This window comes from Budorcas taxicolor, chromosome 7 (genome assembly GCF_023091745.1).
Source record: "Budorcas taxicolor isolate Tak-1 chromosome 7, Takin1.1, whole genome shotgun sequence".
In the NCBI taxonomy this organism is placed as follows: Eukaryota; Metazoa; Chordata; class Mammalia; order Artiodactyla; family Bovidae; genus Budorcas; species Budorcas taxicolor.
The window spans coordinates 10,417,324-10,429,484 of NC_068916.1; the positions used below are offsets into that span (position 1 = coordinate 10,417,324).

Sequence of the window (12,161 nt, forward strand, 5' to 3'; positions counted from 1 at the left end):
CTCCGAGCATTGTTGGTTCTTGATAAGTATTTCTGAAATGCATGAAAGGGGTTTTCATTAAAACTGTAAATTAAGAAGCCTTTGGAATTTGTTGAGAATGGGACAAAAATTTCTAGTCAGAGGTGAAATGAGGTATACCCTCAAGGAGGATTTATCTCCATATAACAAAGTTATGACCAACCTAGATAGCATATTTAAAAGCAGAGACATTACTTTGCCAACAAAGGTCCGTCTAGTCAAGGCTATGGTTTTTCCAGTAGTCATGTATGGATGTGAGAGTTGGACTGTGAAGAAAGCTGAGCTCCGAAGAATTGATGCTTTTGAACTGTGGGGTTGGAGAAGACTCTTGAGAGTCCCTTGGACTTCAAAGAGATCCAACCAGTCCATTCTAAAGGAGAGAAGTCCTGGGTGTTCTTTGGAAGGAATGATGCTAAAGCTGAAGCTCCAGTACTTTGGCCACCTCATGCTAGAGTTGATTCATTGGAAAAGACTCTGATGCTGGGAGGGATTGGGGGCAGGAGGCAAAGGTGATGACAGAGGGTTAGATGGCTGGATGGCATCACTGATTCGATGGACGTGAGTTTGAGTGAACTTCGGGAGACGGTGATGGACAGGGAGGCTTGGTGTGCTGCAATTCATGGTGTTGCAAAGAGTCGGACATGACTGAGCAACTGAACAGAACTAAACATATTAACATCAATTCCTTGACAGCAAAGAGAAATTAAAATAGTTCAGCTATGTGAGTTAAAATTAAAATAGTTCAGCTATGTGAGTTAGGCCGGTTTGAGTGAAAACTACTCATGTTATTTCTTTTTTCCCTCCAATAGTCACCTCCACCACATGGAATCAGGAAATGGTACACAAAGCTCAAATTTTCTTCTTCTTCTGGGACTTTCAGGGGAATCAGAACTGCGGCCCCTCATATTTGGGCTTTTCCTCTCCATGTACCTGATCACTATGTTTGGAAACCTGCTCATTATCTTGGCTGTCAGCTCAGACTCCCATCTCCACACCCCCATGTACTTCTTCCTCTCCAACCTGTCCTTTGTAGACATCTGTTTCACCTCAACAACCATCCCGAAGATGCTGTGGAACATCCAGACACAGAGCCAAGTTATCACCTATGAAGGCTGTATCACCCAGATGTATTTTTACATTCTCTTTGCAGGATTAGATGTCCTTCTCCTGACGGTGATGGCTTATGACCGGTATGTGGCCATCTGTCATCCCCTGCACTATATGGTCATCATGAGCCCCCAGCTCTGTGGACTGCTGGTTCTGATATCCTGGATAGTGAGTGTTATGTATTCCTTGTTACACAGCTTAATGGTGCTGAGACTGTCCTTTTGTACAGACTTGGAAATCCCTCACTTTTTTTGTGAAATAAAAGAGCTGGTCCAACTTGCCTATTCTGACACCTTTCTCAATAACATGATGATGCAATTTGGAGCTGGACTTCTGGGTAGTGGTACCCTGACTGGTATCCTTTACTCTTATTCCAAGATAGTGTCCTCTCTATATAGAATCTCTTCAGCTCAGGGGAGGTGTAAAGCATTTTCCACCTGTGCATCTCACCTCTCAGTGGTCTCCTTATTTTATTGTACTAGTTTAGGAGTGTACCTTAGCTCTGCTGCTACCCACAGCTCACTGTCAAGTGCTGCAGCCTCAGTGATGTACACTGTGGTCACACCCATGCTGAACCCCTTCATCTACAGTCTAAGAAATAAAGACATAAAGAGGGCTCTGAAAAGATTTTTTGGGATGGAAACTATATCAAGGTCATTTGTCCTTGGGCTAAAGAAATGCACATGATAGAAGGGTTTAAGCCTCAGGGCCACATATTATGCTTCTTTGATCAAACTGTGAAAATGGCACTTGCTCCTTCAACTTATTGTCTTCTATTTTCATTTCTTTGATTTCAACTTCTCTATGCAATTTCAGCAGTTTGCTTAATTAACTTTTCTGTTCTGTCATCTATGCTTTATCCTTTGTCATTTTTATACTCTCCCAAATTGATTCACGTCCTTAAGTGAAATATATGGAAATGCCTATATATCTCATAAGACTGGGTGCATCTCCTAAGAATAATTTCTTTGTGAAATGTTATATACAGATCAAGTTTATTTCATTTTACTGAGTGAATAAGCCTGAGTTCTGTTACCTTTTGGAAAAGAAAAACTACCTTGACTACTGAATCCATCCAATGACATAATTTCATAAGAGTGTAAAGTATGAAACCTCAATTTATCACTTTCTGTTCATTATTCCTTTTGCACATCACTACCATAATTTCTCTTCCTCAAATTTTAGACTTTAACATATAGTGTGTTTCCCAACAAGGCATTCCATTTTATTCCTGTTAGGATCTTGTTCTTTATATAGCTCAGTGTGCATATTGGTTACCAGTGTGTGCTCAGTTGCTCAGTCGTGTCTGACTTTTTGCGACCCCATGGGCTGTAGCCCACCAAATTCTGTGGGATTTTTCAGGCAACAATACTGGAGTGGGTTACCATTTTCTACTCCAAGGGGGATCTTCTCTACCTAGGGATCCAACCTGCATTTCCTCCATCTCCCGCATTACAGACAGATTCTTTATCTGCTGAGCCACCATTATCAGAGTCACTGGAAACCTGATCATCAATGCATGTCTCCACTGGTAGTCTATGTGAAGCACCAGTTTCAATAAAGAGTTTGATGTAATAAAGTCTAGAGTCTAAGATGACCTTAACTAAAATGAAGCACATATTTATACCAGATTTTAACTATGCAAATTATTTTTTCTGGTGTACAATTTACTTACTGATGTATGTAAGATCAGTGTCCATATATAAAGGTGTTTATCATTGGCATGAAGTGTTGTTTGGTGTAATTATATTTTATTTTGAATCATCTTTCTTCTTCTACTTGAAAAACTTACATTTTTGCCTATGAATATGATTCCTTTCATTGTTCTAAATGAAATATCTTCCCCATCTAAGTTTCATCATGACTACTAAAAGATATTGAATGAGCAATATAAACATATATATCTCTTTCCAAGTACAGCTCACTAGGGAGCTTAAATTCCTCCTGGTCCTGTGATTCAGAGTCACAGAGTTTTGAACAAATAGGCATATCCTTTTAACCTGGCATAGTTACCTATATGAAAACCTGGATGGATTCAGTTTTTAATACAGTTATATGAAATAGACTTGAATAACTGAGTAATTATAAATGCTATTCAAGTATCAGAGCAAATGTCTACAATGAGAAGCCATATATTATTATAATTTCACTCAGCTGTTCACTTGGATTATTTTATCAGTTTGTTGCTGCATAACAAGTTGTCCTAAAAGGAAATGGTTTAACATAATGTCTTTAGTCTCAAATAGAAATACACAATAAGGATTTAATCTGAGTCTCTTCTTCATGGGTCTACTGTCAGCTGTCAGACTCTATTCTGTGTTTTCAAGTTACCTCCATGATAGTGTGTTCAGTTGTAGTGCTATTGTGTTTTGAGCCACTTTATATCAATTTCTTCTTTTGATATAGGCAGGTTAGTCTTTAGTTTAAAAGAAAAAAACTGAGTTTATCAAATAGTAATTTCTTCATATTATTTTCACTATTCCTATATCCATATACGACACTTTGTTCTAATCCTTGATTAAAGCAATACCTCTCAATTTCAGGTGTGACTCAACTGCATGGACTTTACTTATTACTCTGAACAATGCAAAACTCAAAATTTGAAATTCTAGCTAAGTCATTAAAGAGTAATTACATACAATAAACTGCCAATTTTTAAGGTATACGATTTTCTGAATTTCATAAATTAGCAGTACACACTACATGGTTCATTTTTTGATAGTCTAAAAGGTGCAGAGCAAGTTTTAATTTCTTTGAAATGTTATTGTTAATACTGTAATTGACCTGAATCTCAGTCTTATTTATTTATGATGAATATATAAGATAACACCCTATGGATGTTGTGAAAATGAATGAAATGTATAGAAATGCTTTGTAGAGTCCACAAACCATGTTCAAGGTTAGGAGTACAAGTATGTATACATGTGCCCACATCTGTATATACCTTTCTCTGAAATAAATATGCTCACACATATATGTACATGCCTACAGTCTCATTTGTAATTCCATCCCAAGTTGAAAGAAACCTTGAGAGCAAGTTAGAGGGATGGAAGTGAAAAGAACAGATGCTTGAAATAACAGAAAATAGAAAGAATTTAGAAATTTTGACAAAAAGTTTTTAAATAGAATATGTGCCTTTAATATTAGTAATGATTTACTTTTCTCATCTTAAATCATCAAAGACCTCAAAGTTAGAACCACATTTATATTTAGGCAGTGAAAAGTTCTCTATAGGAGCTAATGAGAATATCTCAAAAAGGACTCAATTTTCTCTTTCTGTTTATGTATAATTTCAACACAAAATACCTCTAGCTAAGGGTAGCTCACTGATTGAACTGAAAGGTTTAAACTCAACTCCAAGAACAACATCTGTATTAAATTGTTCTTGCTCCCACAAGAGACTCAGGTTCCATCCCTGGTTTGGGAAGACACCCTGTAGAAGGCCATGGCAGCCCACTTCAGTATTCTTGCCTGGAGAATCCCATGGACAGAGTAGCCTGGTGGGCTATAGTCAATAGGGTCACAAGGAGTCAGACATGACTCAAGCAACTTACCATGCATGCATGCTCTTGTAACAAATTACCATAGTAGTGACTTAAATTGGAGAAGGAAGTGGCAGCCCACTCCAGTGTTCTTGCCTGGAGAATCCCAGGGATGGCAGAGCCTGGTGGGCTGCCGTTTATGGGGTCACACAGAGTTGCACATGACTAAAGCGACTTAGCAGCAGCAGCAGCAGTGACTTAAAACAAATACCTGTCTTACAATTAGCACACTAGTGGCTTAAAACATGTATGTATCTTAAACTTCTTCAGAAGTCTGAAGTCTCATTGAACTATAATTATGATGTCTGTAGGACTGTGATCCTCCTGGACACTCCAGAGGACAATGCGCTCCCTTTGTTGTTTTACTTCTAGTGGCCACCAGCATTTCTTGGTTCATGGTCTTTCCTCAATCTTCAAACCCAGGTGCAGAGCACTTGAAAATATTTTACACTAATTCTCTTTCCTTTCTCTTCCACATTTAGAGGAACACTGTGATTACATTATTCTAAGCTGAATATCTATGCTAATCTGATATAAAGATCAATGATTATGCACTTTATTCCATCTGCTAATGTAATCTCAGACTTCCCTGGTAGCTCGGCTGGTAAAGAATCTGCCTGCAATGCAGGAGATCCTGGTTCAATTCCTGGGATGTGAAGATCCCCTAGAGAATGGATAGGTTACCCACTCCAGTATTTCCCTTACTGAGATAGGATATTCAAAAGGTCTTGAGAATAGAGTGTGGTCATCTTTTGAGTATCTTATTCTGCCTACTAAATGGTCTTTTCTCAGATATATATCATTTGATGTCACTTAAAATTTCTTTAAAAAGTAATTTTAATTGGAAGATAATTGCTGTACAATATTGTGATGGTTTTTGCCATACATAAACATGAATCAGCCATAGGTATACATGTGTCTCCCCCATCCTGAACCCTCCCCCCACTTCCCTCCCCACTCTATCCCTCTAGGTTGTCCCAGAGCCCTGGCTTTGGGTGACTTGCTTCATGAATCGACTTTGCACTGGTCATCAATTTTACAGACTGGTGAATTAAGCATAGGCGGCTGCAACTGGCACACTAAGCGTGGCCGAGAGGAGCTACCCCACATCCGAGGTTGAGGGCAGAAGCCGGGAGGACCTCATGCCCAAACGGCGGCAGCCAAGAGGAGTTACCCCACATCTGAGGTCAGGGGCAGCTGGCGACAGTGCAAGGCTGCGACGGCACAGGAACAGCTGAGAGGAGCCACCCTGCGTCAGAGGTCAGGGGCGGTGGCCGGGAGGAGCCACCCCACACCTGAGGCCAGCGGTGGCGGCCGAGAGGAGCAACCTCACGTTTCAGGTCAGAAAGGGCGGCGGTGAGAAGATACCCTTCATCCAAGGTAAGGAGCAGCAGCTGTGCTTTGCTGGAGCAGCCCTGAAGAGATACCCCATGCCCAAGGTAAGAGAAACCCAAAGTAAGATGGTAGGTGTTGTAAGAGAGCATCAGAGGGCAGATACACTGAAACCATGCAGAAATCTATTCAATCTAATCACACTAGGACCACAGCCTTGTCTGACTCAATGAAACTAAGCCATGCACATGGGGCAACCCAAGACCGGCGAGTCATGGTGGAGAGGTCTGACAGAATGTGGTCCACTGGAGAAGGCAATGGCAAACAACTTCAGTATTCTTGCCTTGAGAACCCCATGAACAGTATGAAAAGGCAAAATGATAGGATACTGAAAGAGGAACTCCCCAGGTCAGTAGGTGTCCAATATGCTACTGGAGATCAGTGGAGAAATAACTCTAGAAAGAATGAAGGGATGGAGCCAAAGCAAAAACAATACCCAGTTGTGGATGCAACTTGTGATAGAAGCAAGGTCCAATGCTGTAAAGAACAATATTGCATAGGAACCTGGAATGTCATGTCCATGAATCAAGGCAAATTGGAAGTGGTCAAACAGGAGATGGCAAGAGTGAACGTTGACATTCTAGGAATCAGTGAACTAAAATGGACTGGAAGGGGTGAATTTAACTCAGATGACCATTATATCTACTACTGTGGGCAGGAATCCCTCAGGAGAAATGGAGTAGCCATCACGGTCAAGAAAAGAGTCTGAAATGCAGTTCTTGGATGCAATCTCAAAAACAACAGAATGATCTCTGTTCATTTCCAAGGCAAACCATTCAATATCACAGTAATCCAAGTCTATGCCCCAACCAGTAACGCTGAAGAAGCTGAAGTTGAACGGTTCTATGAAGACCTACAAGACCTTTTAGAACTAACACCCAAAAAAGATGTCCTTTTCATTATAGGGGACTGGAATGCAAAAGTAGGAAGTCAAGAAACACCTGGAGTAACAGACAAATTTGGCCTTGGAATGCAGATGAAGCAGGGCAAAGACTAATCGAGTTTTGCCAAGAAAATGCACTGGTCATAGCAAACACCCTCTTCCAACAACACAGGAGAAGACTGTACACATGGACATCACCAGATGGCCAACACCGAAATCAGATTGATTATATTCTTTGCAGCCAAAGATGGAGAAACTCTATACAGTCAGCAAAAACAAGACCAGGAGCTGACTGTGGCTCAGATCATGAACTCCTTATTGCCAAATTCAGACTTAAATTGAAGAAAGTAGGGAAAACCTCTAGACCATTCAGGTATGACCTAAATCAAATCCCTTATGATTATACATTGGAAGTGAGAAATAGATTTAAGGGCCTATATTTGATAGATAGAGTGCCTGATGAACTATGGAATGAGGTTCGTGACATTGTAGAGGAGACAGGGATCAATACCATCCCCATGGAAAAGAAATGCAAAAAAGCAAAATGGCTTTCTGGGGAGGCCTTACAAATAGCTGTGAAAAGAAGAGAAGTGAAAAGCAAAGGAGAAAAGGAAAGATATAAGCATCTAAATGCAGAGTTCCAAAGAATAGCAAGGAGAGATAAGAAAGCCTTTTTCTGCAATCAATGCAAAGAAATAGAGGCAAACAACAAAATGGGAAAGACTAGAGATCTATTCAAGAAAATTAGAGATATCAAGGGAGCATTTCATGCAAAGATGTGCTCGATAAAGGACAGAAATGGTCTGGACCTAACAGAAGCAGAAGATATTAAGAAGAGACGGCAAGAATACACAGAAAAACTGTACAAAAAAGATCTTCATGACCTGGATAATAACGATGGTGTGATCTCTCATCTAGAGCCAGACATCCTGGAATGTGAAGTCAAGTGGGCCTTAGAAAGCATCACTACGAACAAAGCTAGTGGAGGTGATGGAATTCCAGTTGAGCTACTTCAAATCCTGAAAGATGATGCTGTGAAAGTGCTGCACTCAATATGCCAGCAAATTTGGAAAACTCAGCAGTGGCCACAGGAGTGAAAAAAGTCATTTTTCATTCCAATCCCAAGAAAGGCAATGCAAAAGAATGCTCAAACTACTGCACAATTGCACTCATCTCACATGCTAGTAGGTAGTGCTCAAAATTCTTCAAGCCAGGCTTCAGCAATAAGTGAACCATGACCTTCCCAATGTTCAAGCTGGTTTTAGAAAAGACAGAGGAACCAGAGTACAAATTGCCAACACCTGCTGGATCATGGAAAAAGCAAGAGAGTTACAGAAAAACATCTATTTCTGCTTTATTGACTATGCCAAAGCCTTTGACTGTGTGGATCACAATAAACTGTGGAAAATTCTGAGGGAGATGGGAATACCAGACCACCTGACCTGCCTCTTGAGAAATCTGTATGCAGGTCAGGAAGCAACAGTTAGAACTGGACATGGAACAACAGACTGGTTCCAAATAGGGAAAGAGTCCGTCAAGGCTATATATTGTCAGCCTGCTTATTTAACTTCTATGCAGAGTACATCATGAGAAACGCTAAACTGAAAGAAACACAAGCTGGAATCAAGATTGCTAGGAGAAATATCAATAACCTCAGATATGCAGATGACAGCACCCTTATGGCAGAAAGTGAAGAGGAACTAAAAAGCCTCTTGATGAAAGTGAAAGAGGAGTGTGAGAAAGTTGGCTTAAAGCTCAACATTCAGAAAACGAAGATCATGGCATCCGGTCCCATCAGTTCATGGGAAATAGATGGGGAAACAGTGGAAACCGTCAGACTTTATTTTTCTGGGCTCCAAAATCACTGCAGATGGTGACTACAGCCATGAAATTAAAAGACGCTTACTCCTTGGTAGAAAACTTATGACCAACCTAGATAGCATATTCAAAAGCAGAGATATTACTTTGCAGACTAAGGTCCGTCTAGGCAAGGCTATGGTTTTTCCCATGGTCGTGTATGGATGTGAGAGTTGGACTGTGAAAAAGGCTGAGCACCGAAGAATTGATGCGTTTGAACTGTGGTGTTGGAGAAGACTCGAGAGTCCCTTGGACTGCAAGGAGATCCAACCAGTCCATTCTGAAGGAGATCAGCCCTGGGATTTCTTTGGAAGGAATGATGCTAAAGCGGAAACTCCTGTACTTTGGCCACCTCATGTGAAGAGTTGACTCATTGGAAAAGACTCTGATGCTGGGAGGGATTGGGGGCAGGAGGAGAAGGGGACCACAGAGGATGAGATGGCTGGATGGCATCACTGACTTGATGGACGTGAGTCTGAGTGAACTCCGGGAGATGGTGATGGACAAGAAGGCCTGGAGTGCTGCGATTCATGGGGTCGCAAAGAGTCGGCCATGACTGTGCCACTGAACTGAACTGAACTGAACTGCATGTACATAGTTCAATGGTAGTCTGTCAGATCATCCCACTCTTGCCTTTGAGAGGGCAACAGGCAGGAAGGCAAGGGGTCTCCAAACGGTGGAAATAGGCTGCAAGTGTGAAACATTTTTTCTCTCTCCCTTAGGTGGCAGGATGGAACAAACGAAGTGTCAGATTTTTTTCTCTTAAAATTCTGTGTTGCCGTGATGACACCTGGTTCCACCTGAACTTAACTTTTCTCAAACCTTGAGCTAACCAATGCGTTTTTCTTATGGAAATGTTTTTCTTAAGCCAAGTTAGTGAAGCTATGTATTTGTTTTGGAATTTGCCTTTCTTCAAGATGGTTCCACCTAAAGACTAACTTTTTTCCTTTTCTGAAACCTTGGGCTGATAATAGCTCAACAAACCAGTGTTTATATTTATTCTTTTATTGCTGGAGGATGACACACTTGTTACCATCCTATCACAAAAATGTATATTGTGGGAGAGGGGCCTGGTGAAACTCCAGCAGCATTGAGATGTCTCTCTTATCTGATTAATAGCTTTCAAACAGACATAAAACAGGTTGCTAAAACTAGCGGGGCGGGGAGGGGGCACTCTCCATCCCCCTTCTGATGTCTAGGTCAGAAGCTTTCTCTGTCCCTTTTTATAATTTAATAAAACTCTGCTATACTAAAGCTCTTGGGTGATCAAGCTTGGTCCCCGGTCCTGAAGTTAAATCTTCAGAAATCATGAATCCAACACCGTTCATCATAAGCTATTACCTTCTCCCAGTAAAAGAATCAAATAGAATTTACCACTGCTTACAAAGTGAGTGAAATGTATCGTTCAAAATTACATACATGGAAGATTCTTGATGAAGACCTAAAACTGTTTACACCTGAATCTAACAGAATCGTTTTCTTGGCATACCCCGACAAGGACCTGCGGCATTAAGAACATGTAGGATATTGTTAGAAATGCAGAACACCTGGTAGCTTGAATCAGACCTGCTGAATCATAATTTGCATTTGGACTATAGGTCTCAGTAATTTTTAAGAATAATCACGGGGATGATCCGGAGGGATGGTATGGGGTGGGAAGTGGGAGGGGGGTTCATGTTTGGGAGCTCATGTACACCCGTGGTGGATTCATGTCAGTGTATACCAAAACCAATACAGTATTGTAAAGTAAAATAAAGTAAAAATAACAATTAAAAAAAAAAGAATAATCAATTTAGAAAAGTGCTAGACTAGAATAAATTTTAAACCTTTTCACTGATGGTATTTGAGGTAGTATAATTATAAGTATTGGGTACTGTCCTATGCATTACATGTGTAGGATCCCTTAGGCCCTAAAAAATATCACCAGCTGCAAAGTCATCTCTGATTGAGAATCACTGCTACAGAACTTGTGCACTAAAAGCATTCTGACAAGACTCCCAATCAAGACTCCATCCCTTTCTCGGTTTATAGCTTTGGGCAGAGCATTAAACCCCTCTGTGTGTCATTTCTATAATGGAGAATGAAGTATTAATATATAAGAAGACTACATCACACTATAGAAAAAGAAAGAAAGAAAGAAAGAGAAGTCGCTCAGTCGTGTCCGACTCTTTGCAACCCCGTGGACTGTAGCCCACCAGGCTCCTCTGTCCATGGAATTTTCTAGGCATGAACCTATGTTAAAATTAAAGCAGACAGTCCCTATAATGTGCTAAGTTAGGCTACAGTGCACAAAAATATCTAAATTTGTCCCATAATTAAAAACATTCATAACGAAGTACTAAAGGACTGCTCGTAACTTCTGATATAAGCATAAATATCCTAATTGAGTTGGCCAAAATGTCGGGGAGCCAAGGAGTGTAATTCCCAAGGTTTTATATTAAGGGACAAAGTTATACTAATAAAATATTTTTTTAGAAATATCAGGAGTTATGTACTCACCATTAGTGAAAACTTGGAAGATCTGAGGGACTTAATCAAGTGAGAATTCTTAACCTAGACTTTGACGAAACTTTAGCTTGGACTGGGATAAATTGCAGGGATGGTTTAGACCTCTGGACACAGGAGAATTAAGGGGGAAGGAGTAATAAAAACAGAATTCACCTGCCTTGTAAACTGGTCTCTTAGGAACAACGAATGACATGGAAAATTTTCCTTTCTGTCCAGACCCCTGTCCCCCAGGGAAATCAGGTACAGAGTATGGGTGTTACAGCAGAAAGATGCCTAATGAGAAGCTAAGTGAGCTATAAAATCTCTCTGCTATGGGCCCCTCAGCCTGAGAAATCTTGGATGCCACAGAACATGTTTCCTTTTGAAAGACTGTTGCTGAGCCACAAAAGACGCCAGGATTCTTGGCCTCCAGAGGAGAAGAATTCAATCCAGGGCCAGAGACGAGACTTGATCACTCAGAGCTTTTGTGTAATAAAGTTTTATTAAAATATAAAAGAGGCAGAGAAAGCTTTTGACATAGACAGCAGAAGGGGGCAGAAAGAGTGCCCCCTTGCTAGTGTTAGCAATGGAGTTATATTCTTTTTATTTAGTTATTACAGTGAATCAAAAGAATGTCTAGAGGTTGTAAAGACCTTACTAGACCCACTCCCATAATCTACATTTTAAGATAACAGGATTAGTCAGAAGACTTTTTCCAGAAACTGTCCTCAAGCAGGATCAGAGGAGGCAATGGCAACCTACTCCGGTACTCTCGCCTGGAAAATCCCATGGACAGAAGAGCCTGGTAGGCTGCAGTCCATGGGATCACAAAGAGTCGGACACTTACTGAGCGGCTTCACTTTCACTTTTCACTT

General features: G+C 40.6%; 1 pseudogene; it reads left to right on the forward strand.

Moving 5' to 3' along the window:
- The first annotated feature begins 942 nt into the window (after positions 1-942).
- Positions 943-1,798, forward strand: LOC128050430 (olfactory receptor 7A17-like; annotated as a pseudogene).
- Positions 1,799-12,161: the final 10,363 nt, after the last annotated feature.